This window comes from Sus scrofa, chromosome 17 (genome assembly GCF_000003025.6).
Source record: "Sus scrofa isolate TJ Tabasco breed Duroc chromosome 17, Sscrofa11.1, whole genome shotgun sequence".
Lineage (NCBI taxonomy): Eukaryota > Metazoa > Chordata > Mammalia > Artiodactyla > Suidae > Sus > Sus scrofa.
In genome coordinates this window covers 10,183,698-10,197,966 of record NC_010459.5, presented here as the reverse complement: position 1 = coordinate 10,197,966, position 14,269 = coordinate 10,183,698, and the positions used below count along the sequence as shown (strand labels likewise).

The following is a 14,269-nucleotide window of genomic DNA, read 5'->3' as shown; positions in this document are numbered from 1 at the left end:
TCCTAACATATAGCCACTCTCTTTCTAGCCATGCTGATAGAAAGACATGATGGAAATGACTGTTTTTTTTTTTGGTGCGGTATCCATCTCCTAAATAAAATGTGCATCCCACATCCTCTCATTTCCTTCAAACGCTTGAGGGAGAAAGAAGACATCAAATGAGGAGCTGCCTCATTTTCCAGCAGAAGAGGGAGACTGAGAGCTTGGGGCATGGCTACAGCCAGCCCAGTGTTTAGTCCTGAATTTTTACCTGCTGGAATCCAGGATGGGCCCCCTCCCTGCCCTTTCAGCTGGATGAATGGGGTCACAAAGAAATGATGAAGCCAGGAGGCTCAGAGGCACATTCTAGGGTTTTGAATTGGGTTTTATTAGTCAGCCCACTTATCGAGTGCTAGGTTCTGTCAGTGGAATTATAAAGATATACATGATGCGAGCTCTGTCCTTACAGAGCTTGCAATGTATTCAGGGACGGATTCAGGGAATCCAGGCATATTCCCATGAGGCAGATGCTCACTGGCCAAGACGGGGAACATGCCATTTGCTTCCAAGGATGCAGATGAGGATCAAGATTGCAGTGGTTCCAGGCTACAGGGGATGGACCGGAACCACAGCCTGGACCTAAAGATGTGCGGATCCTGGGGCAGGGGGGAGGGCTCATTCTAACTAATCTGAAATTCGATAGTCTATGAGCTTTCTTCAAAAGACTTTGAAAATTCTTTGTCTTCCTCTTAAGAAATTCAGCTGTCGAATGATGTCCTTTCCACCCGATGAAAAAAATGCATTAAAGATATAAAAAAAAGGGGGGGGGCACGCCTCAGGCTTGATTCCCTGTTGAGCAAGGAAAAGCCTTTGAGCTGTTTCCACCCCTTGGTGAGTTCCTTCTCTCTCCGTGGCTTTGGCTGATGATGGGAGTCTAAGCAATTCACCGCAGCCAGGTGAGAACCAGCAAAAGTGTGGGTCGGAGCAGAAACAATAGCTTCTATTGCCTGTTTCTCTGGACACCCACCCTCCGGAGAAGCTAGTGAGGAATCCCAGACTTTCGCTGACTTTAAAATCAGCTCTTCTGTGACTGAATAGGGTGAAGAGGGAAACCATTTTCTCAGGCTGGGGGCTTAGGTGGACCGCAAGGGAAAGAAGGGATGGCTAAATCCAGGGAAGATGTGTAATCTGTGCCCCTCCATAAGCTAAAATGACCTTCACATGCCCTCCAGGGTGGCCCCAGGAAAAACATCGCTGGATTCCTCCAGCCCTCACCTTGCTCTGCTTCCCAGAGCCTGTGTTACACAGGCAGAAAGAAACCCACCATCCTATTTCTCTTCTGCCCTCAGGAACATTCATCAGCTGGGGGAAAAATAAGGCCAGAAAATTGTTGCTATGGGCTGTGTTTTGTGGAAGTTGAAATGCTGGTGCAAGAATCTGATTGCCTGATAGCTCTCTCTCTCTCTCTCTCTCTCTGTCTCCATCTCTCTCTCACAACCCCCCCCCCACCCCATCTCGGCTCTCCCTCTCCCCCACACCCCCACTTTTTCTACTCTCTCCTCCTTCCTCCGCTGCCCTCCCAGGGCTGCCCCCCAACACCGGGGCCGGAGGAGAGCCTTACAGGTTGTCAATGAAACCTGGAATTATTTCCTTTGATGGCTTAGATAATAGTAGGAACCGAAGCAATGAGTGAGGTCGTCTGAAACCAATGCAGTCTTGCCCGGGATCGGGGAGCCAATCGCAGGAGCAGAGGGCGGGGCGTCGGCGCCAGCAGATAATTGCTAAGTGCATCGCTAGCACAGTTGGTCCGAGCCGCCGAAAAGGTCTGGTCGCAGAGACAGGAACGCGTAATCCTCAGCGTGCTCCAGCCCGGCAGCATCCTTCCACGGCTCGGCAGGGCAGCGAGCCTCTGGGCACCGGCCCCTCTGCTCCGCGGAAAAGGTACTCCCGCTGCGTGCTGGGGGCGCTGCGCCTGCTCTGACATCCTTGGCGGCTGGCAGTTTCGCCTATTGTAGAGGGGTTGCAGAAGAAAAGTTTAGGGGAGGAAACGTGACAGAGGTGGGGAACCACCGTCTTGTGCTGGGAGGGAAACCAGCTGACGATTTGGAAAACTTCTGCGCTGTCTGGAACTGGGTTTGTTTACTTACTCTCTCAATTAGCTGTGCTCAGGTTGGTGGAAAATAGGTCTGGTCTCTGGGCTGGGGTGCCTGCCAGGTTGGGGTGTAGATTCAGGTTTGTTGGGTGAAGGGAGGTGGACCCTGGATGGGCCACTTCCCTGTGGGACCCTGTCTGTCGCTGGTGAGGCTGATTCCAGGGAGCGTGAGGGTTTGGTTGGGTTTTCCACCCTAGGGTCTGCCGCCTTGCCGTTACCTTGACCTCTTGTCCCCCAACTCTGGTGACCTTCAGCTTGAGTCCTTCCTCAAACCTCAGTCTCCTTCCTCCCCCGCCTCCCCCTTGCCTGCTCTGTCTCAGCTCACTTAATTTGGTGGAAGGAGCCATTTCCCGGGGGGTGTGGGTGACTGTCCTGTTTGCCCTGATGGGCATCCGCGTGTCACACAACTTGGTGAGGAAACCAACAAAACAGTTTGCAGAGGAAAAGACATCACTCCGTGGATTAGGCTCCCGAAAACTCTGGAAGACTATCCAGGCTCGGTGTACACTGAGATCAAAAGGTGATGGAGTGAAATGTATCTCCAATGAAGGGTACCCCTCATCAGGGATGGGCTGTTAGGGGCTAAGCAAGCCCCCGGTAGCTCTGGTGGCAGGGGCACAGGGCTGGCTCGGGTTAGGTGCGCAGGTGCTTCTGTGGCCCAGAGGTGGCTGGAGCCACCAGCCCCGCTGCTCGGGATGCTCTTCAAGGAAAAAAGCTGGTGTGGCAGGAGGCTGGTCCAGCTGGGTAGCATCCTTGCTCATTTTTGAGCAGTGGGACCACAACAGCCCTGCTTGCTCCAAGTCTCATGTTGGGTCCCCAGAGAAGTCCTTTCCCTACGCTTCTGCCGATGGGAATGTTAGGTAGGTGAGTGTCCTAGGAAGCAAGCTTCGCAGGGGAGAAGGTGATGGGCTCTTCGGTCTTGAACATCCCGCTTTCAGGCCAGCAGCTCCAATTTGAATGCCCTCCAGCACGTCACCAGGTGTGTCCTCTGATCGGCGGGGTCCTCAGAGGCTCCCAGTCCGGGACTGATGGTCTATGTCCCTGAGGCCCTGGGGACATCAGGGGCACTTCCTGCCATGGACTCCTAGCCTGGACCCGGAGCTGGGAAGTTTGATTCCCAGGCCTGGCAGATGTGGACGTTCTAGGAGGGCTCATCCAGGACACCTGGCCCCTAGGACATCCTTCCCGCCGCCGAGGTGTGGAGGGTGACTCCATGAATCACCTTCACTCTTTAATTCTTGTTTGCTATTCACCTCCACGACGGCTGCTCCTCCACCTCCTTTACACAGCTCTTTTGAGTGGGAGCTGTTATTGCCGAAGCTCTACTCACAATGGTTAAAAAAAACCCAGCTGCCTGACTTTTTTATTTATTTTTTTTCTTGGTCGGGATACAGTCAGCTTTCTTCTCTGTACATGTTGCCTCTGACAGTCAACCAAACAAGCTTGCAGCCCCGCAGATGAGCCTGCCTTCGTGTTTGAGAGTCTGGAGTGGACTTTTATCGCCTGTTAGGGGCATCTTTGACCAACGATAGGGCCGGTGAACCCCCTCAGAGAGCCCAGGAGAGGCGACAGCCAGCCAGCAGGTGGGGGGATTTGGAAAGGGGGCACCTTGGTTTTCACGAAGGCAGTTAGTAACACGGGGACACGCTTTTGTGTTGGAGGGGTGTCTAGAATTGGGGACAGGTGGTGAAATCGTAGGTCCCTTCCGCAGATGCTGATCTGCTAGATGTCTGTCGTGATAGAGGACATTAAAAGTAAAGCTTGGAATCCAGCTCCAAGTGGAGTGGTGACTCATGCGGAGGGAGAAGGGAGGGTGGGGGAGGGAGCTGAGAGAGCTGGAAAGTGCCAGTGGGACACGATGGAATTCTTGCTTCCCTCCCTCCCTCTCCTCCGCCTTCCTCTTCCTTGTAGTTCCCCATTTGGAACAAAGATCATTAAAATAACAACTTTGGGCTAAAAAAAGCCTAATGGGAGCTGAAGAAGAATAGACGAGATGCGGGACACCATCATCACCACTTCACCTTGGATGGGACTTAACACCGAGGCCCCAGCCTCCCTGGGATCCAGTTGAGAAAATTTCATCTCTGGCTGGTGTTAGGCTGATCCCTCCCTTATGAAGCCCGGGCGCCTGCTTGTGTCTGAAGGGACTGATGAGTGTTCAGGAAATTAAATCTGTTACTCGTTTGTTTCATCAAATGTGGTAGCTTAAACCTGGACCCTGTACAAGCGCCATGCGGAGATCTCTCCCCAGCTGACCAACCAGGTTCTCTCTCGTTTAACTGCTGTGTTGTGCAAATGTTGCCTCTTTTTGCCTTCACGAGCCCGGGGTGATTTCCCTGGCAGGTAAAAGTGCCTCCTGTACTTTTCTGCGCTTCTTCCCTTTTATCATTTTCATCATAAACACATCAGTAAATCATCTCTTTGCTAACCTGCTTTGATCTTGTCATTTTGTGCCGAGGTTGCTGCTAATGAAAACTATCCCCTGAAATAGGATTGAAGACATACTGCATTTTTTTTTTTTTTTTAAATCAGAGATGAGCCTTTTTAGTCTTCTGTTTTAAAATTTAATTTTATGGTTTGGGGAAATTGAATAAGCACGTCTATTGCGTTATGTGTTTTTGTAAATGCTGCTGACCTGTCTTCTTCTCTGGTGGATGTGTGAACTCCTGGTTGTCCTGGAGGTGTGTGTCTGGAGGTCAGAAATTGTCTCGGAAAGGTAGAGAGGTTGGCGTGTGACACTTCTGTTTATTCAAGACAGGGTGAAGGCTGTTTGGAAATCTCAGCTCTGAGAAGCATTCACGCTACTCTGTTCTTCCCTCCCGACCTTCTTCACTTAGGAAAATTTCCTAGGCAAAATTAAAATTGTTAAATAGTTCACCTTGGACTTCCCTGGTGGCTCAGTGGCTTAAGGATTCGGCATCCTCACTGCTGTGGCTCGGGTTTGATCCCTGGGCCTGGGAACTTCCGAATGCCACAGGCATGGTTCCCCATAAAACAAACAAACAAGAAACAGAGACCTTTGAGACAACTTGGGGAGTGGGGGCAGTGCATTGAGGGTTTGGGAGGGAAATGCTGTAACATTTCATTGTGATGATTGTTGTACACCAATAAATGTAATAGAATTCATTAAGAAATTAAAAAAAAAACCAGAGACCTTTGGATTTCTCTTGGGGTGCAGTAGGTTAAGCATCTGGCATCATCACTGCTATGGTTCAGGTCACTGCTGGGGCGTGGGTTCGATCCCTGGCCCGGGGAAATTTCATAAGTCAGAGGGCACAAAAAAATAGTTCACCTGGCTTCCTTTTCCATATGCTCACCTGGCCCCCTCCTCCCACCCCACTTGCGTGCTGTTTCACACCAAAGCAGGACCTAAACAATCTTTCTTAATCCCCATAGATGCCTCTCTTTTCTTGCTTCCCTTCTGGTTCCTCCTTGCTGTCACTTAAAGGCACCCTGGAGGCTGAGATTTAATATTAGTCACCTTGCTTCCTTTCCTTCTGAAACAGGAACGCAGGAGAGTCAGGAATTTGGGGATTTGCATGGGGTCGGCACTGGGGAGCACTGTGTCCACTTCAGATCTCACTGGACACCCGAGGTGGTACAGCTGCCCTGCATGAGGAATTCCCTCCAGACTCAGCCCCCACCCTTGGCTGTGCTGGGCCACACACCCTCCGCCTCCAGGGCCGGACTGACCTTGGAAAACCTCAAGCAGTGCTGTTTGTGCATGTGTGTCAGTCTCCCATTCTTTGTGTTCTGTTCTCTTCTCACCTCTGAATCCATCAAGAGCTAGCTGACTTATTCATACTAAAATGTGAACAGTTAACCAGGTTGCTGTTTTTTTCTGAGCTGTCCGAGTGCGGAATGTGATTCAAAGCTGTGGCGAGTGGAGTTTCAGCTGTCTGCTAACAGGAACGGGGAGACTGCGTTTGGAACAGGAGTGTCTGTGCCACTGGGGCTGTGGGCTTTTCTATCAAGGCTCGCGTCTGCTCTTACATCCAGGACCTACTGCCGTTGCTCAGGGCGTTGCGCTGGTAGCATTTAGGGTCCAGCAGCTGGAGCTTGATCCCTCAGATTTGACCTTGGGCATTGCATCTACTTGCCTTTCCTGACCTTCAGGAAAAGCCCGGGGTTTGGACTGTGTGGTGGTCCATCCCTTTTCTGCTCTGACCTTCTTTCTGGACTTTGCCACCTGAGTCCTACCTCCAGCTGGGGACGTCGCAGCCCCGGAGGACTTGGGTTGCAGTGCTGCTCAGATGTGGCCCCAGTGCCCAGCGATGCTTCCAGACCCAGAATCCCCCGAAGGCAGGTCAGCCGGCGCGGTGGATGTTAACACCAGACGGAAAACAGGCTGAGGGGTGATGTAATAACTGATTTTGGTTTAGGAGGGGATGGTATATGGAGGCTGGCGACCAGCTGTTCTCCATCTCCAGTCAGGATTGAACGAGAGAAAATAGACAGAAATTGCAGCAGATGGACTTAGATTAGGTATAAGGAAGAATTTTCCATCAGCAAGAGTTGTTAAAAAGGGAAGGTTTGGAGCCTCCGTGATGGTCTTTAGGAAACGGATGCGCCAGAGATACAGCTGGAGGGAGAGGTGGGGGGCAACGGGGAGGCGAAAGGCAGGGACCGTCCAGTGTAGGGATCCCAGCCTCTTCCTGCCAACGTCCTTTGCTGTTTCCCCGAAACCTCCCCTCTTTTCCATCGAGGGACGGACGAGGTAGACAGCCGCTGTCCACCTGCCGCCTGAGGGGTGGGTCCCTTCTGTGGCTGGAGGACCTTTCTCCTCAAGCCGCACCTTTCATCCCCAGACCTGGAGAATGAGGCTCAGAGAAGTGACAGGCCTTGGTGTCGTCACACAGGGACCCGATGGCCAAGCCGGGGCCAGAGGCAAGGTCCTCCAACCCGAGCCAGTGTTATTTGCTTTGTAGTTTTTTTTTTTTTTTTTTTTTTTTTTTTTTTTTTTTCCTGTTTCCAAACTGAAGGAACTGTTTCCTTTTCCTGGGTTCTGTCTGTCTAAGCAACGGAGACAGGAAGCCCCAGAGGTGAGAAGTGTTTACTGAGTGCCTGCTACTGACACCCCTCGTGCAACCAACTCCGGCTCCTCTGATTTAAGTGGTCGATGCTCTGGTCCCAGTTGCCGGACCAGAAGGGGCTTCTGCGGGGTCAGGGTCAGTGGAATGCACGCCAGACACGGAGGCGGAAAGGAGGGGACAGGGGACAACTGTGGGGACTGGTTAGAGAGACGGGAAGAAAAGAAAAGATTATTTAATCTGCATCTTACCAAGGCAAGCGCCTTTAGTTGTCCTCATGGGACAAATGAAATAAAAGAGCTCCACAGTTCCCATGGGACCTGGAGAAGACAGGTGGCCTGTTCCCTTTACACAACTAAACAGAATTTTGAATTTCAGCTGGATTTTCATTTCTGAGAGATGCCTCTACAGCGTGGACATCTACCTTCTTTCCCAGCCAGACTTGATTCATTTCTGGGCAGAGCTACCTCCTAGGTGCTCGGGTACCCGGGAGGCTGCCTCCAGCCTGAGGCTGGCTCCCTGGGGCCCCGGGGTGAGAGCGAAGGGCTGTGGTCCAGCTGGAGGCCTGGGGATGAAAGCAGAGCTGGCACTCTGGAGATTGAGGCAGAGGCTGGGGACAGCTTTGCCTTCTGGTGGTTTGAGTCTCGTAGGCAGCAGAATGAAGTGGTGAAATGAGCAGCACCAAATAAATACATAATTAGGGAGCATGTGTGGAGTTACTGAGAAAAAGGGAGAGAGTGCAGAGGTTTGTGCAGGGATCGCTAGGGGGCAGTAGCGAGTGCCTGGCAGGGCTGGTGTGTCTCTGGGCTGACCCAGATGGAGACTTTGAGGGCACCGAGGCAGGCCCCCGGGGGTCTGCCAGAAACCAGGAGGGTCTTCAGTGGGATCCTGCCTGGAAGGACCATCGACCCCAGAGGCAGCCAAGCAGGATGTCTGTCCAGGGAACAACCAGGACGGAAGGTGCAGAGTTGCCCAAGGGAGAGAGAACACTGTGGGCGCCAGGGTCTGAGGCTGGACGTGGGATAGGCTTGAAGGATGGAGAGAGCTTGGGAAGATGAGGAAGAGAGAGGAGGGGTGGGCAGCACGAGGAAGGATGGGAAACCCGTGGGTTACGGAGACTGTCCACACTTCTGTCCTCAATTTTGGTGCCACCCACTGCATGAGATGCACATAGTGCAGTAGGCATCACAGTGCTGTCGCCTGGATGCAGGCTGCCCTGGGTACCCTCACTTGGCAACATCAGAGAGGGGACCACCCAAGGGCGGTTTGAGAAATAAGCAGGTGGCTGGGGGAGGGGAGAGGGAGGGCAGCCAGATTTCAAGACCCAGAAGCATGAGACAGTGTGCCCTGGAACACCAGGGTACCACTTGGTGTGGCTCCGTCTGAAGACCCGAGGTAAGTTTTGGGGGCATGGGAGGAGGAGACATGAGTGCTCCTAAGTGGAGAGGGACCAGCTGGCTAAACTGAGGGGCGGAAGGGTTTTAGGCAGGAAGAAAGATCATCCATCACCTTTGCATTTAGGGGAAATGAGATGGGGAAAAGGGGAGTGGAGGTGAGGTTTGGGAGGGGCAAGCCTGGGATGGAGAGGTGGGTTCTGAAGCCCTTGATTGTGGTCCAGGTGGGAAAGGCTTGAAGGCTCGGAAGGAGTCTAAGGAGACGGGGGCCGGCATCAAAGCAGAGTGCTCTGGCATCAGGAGTTCCGCTAGATCAGGCAAAAATCCCCAGAAAGGCGGCTGACAGGTGAGAGGAAAGGTCGGACTGTTAGATGAAAGAGGGATGCCTGCCACTGAAGACAGGATGAGAACGAATGGGTTTAAACATCAGGAAAATGATACAAGCTAGACATTAGCATTGAGGCTCTAATGGAGACGATTTTTTTTTTTTTTCCTTTTTGCTTTTTCTAGGGCCACTCCTGCAGCATATGGAGGTTCCCAGGCTAGGGGTCTAATTGGAGCTGTAGCCACCGCAGGTCTACACCAGAGCCACAGCAATGTGGGAACCGAACCGCGTCTGCGACCTGTACCACAGCTCACGGCAATGCCGGATCCTTAACCCACTGAGAAAGGCCAGGGATCAAACCTGCAACCTCATGGTTCCTAGTCGGATTCGTTAACCACTGAGCCACGACGGGAACTCGCTGGAGATGATTGTTAAGCACGGGGGCAAAGTCATCAAAGGCGGCTGTAGACTAATTCTCTCCTTCATAGAAATGTTAACAAATCAGTCTGTCCCTTGACGGAAAAGTGGGCAAAGGATGTGAAGCGGTAGTTTAAACATAGAGGAAGAAACACAAATGTCCAGAAAAACATGCAGAGTGTCCAGCCTCACTCATTATTAAAATCTGAAATTAAAACCAAGATGCCATTACCCACCTACCAGAGAGAAGAAGGAAGGTGAGCATCGGGGCTGTTCAGAGTGGGAAATGGGAGCTCCCGTTGTGGCTCAGGGGGTTAAGAACCCAACATGGTGTCCGTGATGATGCCAGTTTGACCTGTGGCCTCACTCAGTGGGTTAAGGCTATGGTGTTGTCGAAAGCTGTGGCTCAGATCTGGTGTTGCTGTGACTGTGGTGCAGGCTGGCAGCTACAGCTTCGATTCAACCCCTAGCCTAGGAAATTCCAAATGCTGTGGGTGCGGCCCTAAAAAGAAAAAAGAAAAAGAAAAAAAAAAAAAAGGAAAAAGAAAAGAAAAGAAAAACAAACAAACAAACAAAAGAGTGGGAAATGGACATTTTCAAACTTAGCTGGCAGGGAAATAATTTGCAAACAAAAGACACGTGTCTCTAAGATGTACCCTTTGAACCAGTTAGCAATTCCTCTTCTAGGAATTTATCCTAAGGAAATTGTCAGAGCTGTGCCAAACAGTTCTAATCAAGAATATTCCTTTCAGCATTATTCATTATAACAAAACATTGTGTGGGGGGATTAGTTAAATCTAATATGGTGCATCCATAAAATGAGAATCAAAGGAGCTGGTAAAATGACATTGAATGATATTTAAGGACACGGGTAAATGCCACTATATATATTAAGTACATAAAGGTTTAAAAGTAAATAGAGTATAAATGCTATTTTGTAAAAAAAAAAAATGATGTATATAGTCATGAGAAAATAGAATGGAATACAAATATATCAAAGTGACAATGGTGGTTCTTTCTGGGTTTTAGGAAACATTTGATTTTTGATTTTGTTCAACTTGTGTTTATTTCCCAAATAAACACATTTTTTTTCCCAAATAAATACATTTCCTACAGGAACCGTGCTATTTTACAAATCAGAAAAACACATGCTCTTTAAGCCACGTCCTCTAACCACGAATGTTTGAGCAGTGACTGTATGTACGTAGCCGTGGGTCAGATCCTGGGTTCTCACTAAAGAGCGTCCATCGCCCTTGGCAAGATCAGGTCAGCGTGCCCAGGCAATGCAGCCTGTGCACCCCACATCCATCCTGGCTAAGGGTGGGGGGGCAAGATCTCGCACTGGGTGTGGTGACACTGGGCTGTGGCATCCTGCTCCATTGTCTCCACCTCACCCCCAGGCCCTGTCTACAGTGGTCAGACCCATCTTAGCATTTCAGGTGATGTGTGGACAGGCATCACATCCCTCTGCTGATTTGACAAGTTGAGAAGGTGAAGCTCAGAGAGGCTGAGACTCGGCCAGGATCACGGAGCCAGTGAGTGCCAGAGCTAGGCCCCTGGGGACATGGATGCTGGGGCTGGTCCAGATGGGCAGTTTTGTTAGGCTTCTGGTGCTGTGGCATTGGCTGGGCTGGCAGATTTTCACCAGGGCGGTGTGATCCCCCCTCCCCTCCTTTCCAGAAGCAATGCCTTTGGCTTTATTCCCACACTCATTAAGACCAAGTGGCTGCACTGACAGCGAACGCTCTTAGAGAAGGGACTTCAGGTGCTGAAGGCTCTCCAGAGGCCACCTCCCTCTTCTGCCTCCTGTGATCTCATTTGTCGCTGCTTTTCCGGAATGTCTTGGCTTCCCGCTGTGTTTTCCCTTGTTGCAATGAGGGGCAGCCCGAGTCTGCTCCCGCACCCGCTGGAAGTCACAGCTGGCTGGCTCCGTGATGTGTGCCCGGGCCACGTGGGGTGTCGGGGGTGTCCCTCAGCGGGGCAGGTGGTGGCTCTGATGGGCGCGTCCTTCAGGCTTTCGTGGGTGGGCTTAATTGGAAAAGTGGCTCTGCTTGCCTGAAGGTCCGGCAGGGTGAGGAGGGGGGCAGGCTGAGTGGCTGATTTGCTGCTGTATTTATTTTAATAGTAATGCACGGGTCTGGAGTTCCCGTGGTGGCTCAGTGGTTAATGAATCCGACTAGGAACGATGAGGATTCGGGTTCGATCCCTGGCCTTGCTCAGTGGGTTAAGGATCCAGCGTTGCCTTGAGCTGTGTAGGTTGCAGACGCGGCTTGGATCCTGCGTTGCTGTGGCTCTGGCATAGGCCGGTGGCTACAGCTCCGATTCGACCCCTAGCCTGGGAACCTCTATATCCTGTAGGAGCGGCCCTAGAAAAGACAAAAAGACAAAAAAAAAAAAAAAAAAAAAAAAGTAATGCACGGGTGTATGGTGTTCTGTGTCCCCAAGCCTCGGAGGCAGGTGGGGAAGGTGTCCTTACCCCGCTTTGCAGAGGAAGAAACTGATGCTTGAAAAGGCAAAGCCAGACTCCTTGGGTGGGGCAGGCAGCAGGGCCAGTATGGAAAGAGCCGGGTTTTCTGCCTACCAGTAAAAACTGCCCAACTGACCTTGTGACCATCAGGCTTTTGCCTGCCTGGGCCACGGAGGGGTGGGCAGGGTGCCTTGGGTCCCTGGTGGACACTGGAGGGCTTAAGTGCAGCACAGGTGAGATGACTTCTGGTCCCAGGTGTATTCATCTGAGTCCTAAATCGAGGTCCAGGGTAGGTGCTGAGAAAGTGGGTGTCAGTGGGGGTGCAAGTGGCCACAGAAGGCTCAGGAGGCGGAGGGTCCTGAGCCCTGAAAGGTGAGGGCCATCCACATGGAAGGAAGAGGGTGTGAGCGGTGGTCTGGAGCCCAGAGCCAGTGTGGCAGTCGGGCTGCTGAGAAGCCTGGAGTCCCAGGCTTTGTTGGGTTCTCAGAAAGCCCTCTGTTGAACAAGCGGGAGCCAAGGGGATGAGCTTTAGCGTGTTCAGCCAGAGGGAGGGCAGGGAAGGACGGAGGGAGGGGAAATGGGTCGGAGGCTCTCCTGTGGAATGGTACCCTCGTGCCATCTCTCTGGGCTTTAGTTCTTGCCGATAGGAGGCAAGGATAGGGTGAGGTTCCAGGAGGAGAGGGAGTTAAGTTGGTTCCCATTCTAGGTTCCGCCAGCCCTCCCCGCCTGCCCGGAATTCGGGGTTTTCAGCATGTGGGGAGAGGAAGGAGAAGTTATGAGACAAAAAGACAAAGACCAAAGAAACAGGAGCAGATGGGGAATAGGTGGAAACTCGGGGTGGATGTTTGGCAATGAGGGATCAACTAACAGCACATTGAAAGCCATAAGCACGACCTCTTTTTTTTTTTTTTTGTCTTTTTGCCTTTTCTGGGGCCACTCCTGTGGCATATGGAGGTTCCCAGGCTAGGGGTCAAATCGGAGCCACAGCCACTGGCCTATGCCACAGCCACAGCAACACAGGATCCGAGCTGTGTCTGGGACCCACACCACAGCTCACGGCAATGCCGGATCCTTAACCCACTGAGCAAGGGCAGGGATCGAACCCGAAACCTCATGGTTCCTAGTCAGATTCGTTAACCACTGCGCCACAATGGGAACTCCAGCACAATCTCTTTTTACACTGTAGCCTTTTAGGTGCGATAGGAGCAAATAAGAAAATAAAAAGAGTCTGACGTGGAGAACAGACTTGTGGGTTGTCAAGGGGGAGGAGGGAGGGTGTGGGATGGACAGGGAGTTTGGGGTTAGTAGATGTAAACTATTCCATTGAGAATGGAGAAGCAATGCGGTCCTACTTGTACAGCACAGGGAACTAAATCCAGTCACTTGGGATAGAACATGATGCAAGATCTTATGAGAAAAAGAATGTATATATGTGTGACTGGGTCATTTTGCTATACAGCGGAATTGGCAGAACATTGTCAATCAACTATAATTAAAAAAAAAAGAAAGAAAGAAAAGAAAAAGAGTCCAAGACCACCCTTTATAGTCATCCCTCTGTCTCAGCAGGGGATGGATTTTAGGATCCCCCGACTCAGGACACCAAACTCCAGGGACACTCAAATCCCTTAAAATTTCCCTTCCCCACCCCATAACCACGGTGAGGAAACCCACAGACAGGGAGGGCTGATTGTATTTTCAATTTTTTCTTTGGCCACCCCTGGGGAATGTGGACGTTCCTGGGCCAGGGATCGAACCTACGCCACCTTGTCACCTGCACCATAGCTGTGCCAACAGCAGATCCTTAACCTGCTGTGCCACAGAGCAACTTCAAAGAGCAACTTCCATATTTTCAATTTTTTTTTTTTTTTGCCCTTTATAGGCCACACCCGCATCATATGGAGGTTCCCAGGCTAGGGGTCAAATGGGAGCTACAGCTGTTGGCCCACACCACAGCCACAGCAATGCCAGATCCGAGCCACGTCTTTGAGGGTCCTTAACCCACTGAGCAAGGCTAGGGATCGAACCCACCACCTCATGGTTCCTAGTTGGATTTGTTTCCGCTGTACCCTGATGGAAACTCCCGTATTTTCAAATTTTAAAACATTTGGTCCTTAACCTCCTTTTACAGAGAGGAAACTGGGGCTTGGCCTGGTTAGGCCCGCAAACTACTTGTGCTGGTGAGCTGTGGATTCCAAGCCTGGTGTGCCTTGTCTGCTGTGGCTCCCCATCCTGCTCACCCCTCTGGGGCCCAGCAGGTGATCTGCAGGGGAGAGAGAAGAGGCAGTGTTGGTTCCATGTGCCTCCAGAGCAGCCCCTTCCCCTTTCTGCCCCCTCTTGGATTCTGGAAGGCTCTGCAGAGGAATGTGTGGAGCAGCTGGGGGCTGGTCCCCCTGTCCCTGGGGACTGGCTTGCTTCAGTCTGTTCCCTGCGATGGGTTCAGGGAGAGATGCTGCTGGCTCAGGGCTGCACCAGCTCTGTTCTGTGGTCCTTTCCGACTTTTCCACG

The 14,269-nt window shown here is 51.6% G+C and overlaps 1 protein-coding gene across 1 annotated transcript in view; it reads left to right on the top strand.

Moving 5' to 3' along the window:
• ZMAT4 (zinc finger matrin-type 4) overlaps positions 1,749 to 14,269 on the top strand; it is a 406,389-nt gene continuing 393,868 nt past the window's right edge. The window contains exon 1 of the mRNA XM_021077599.1: positions 1,749 to 1,920. The gene's annotated coding sequence lies outside the window, so the exon portion shown is untranslated. The remainder of the gene's footprint in view (positions 1,921 to 14,269) is intronic.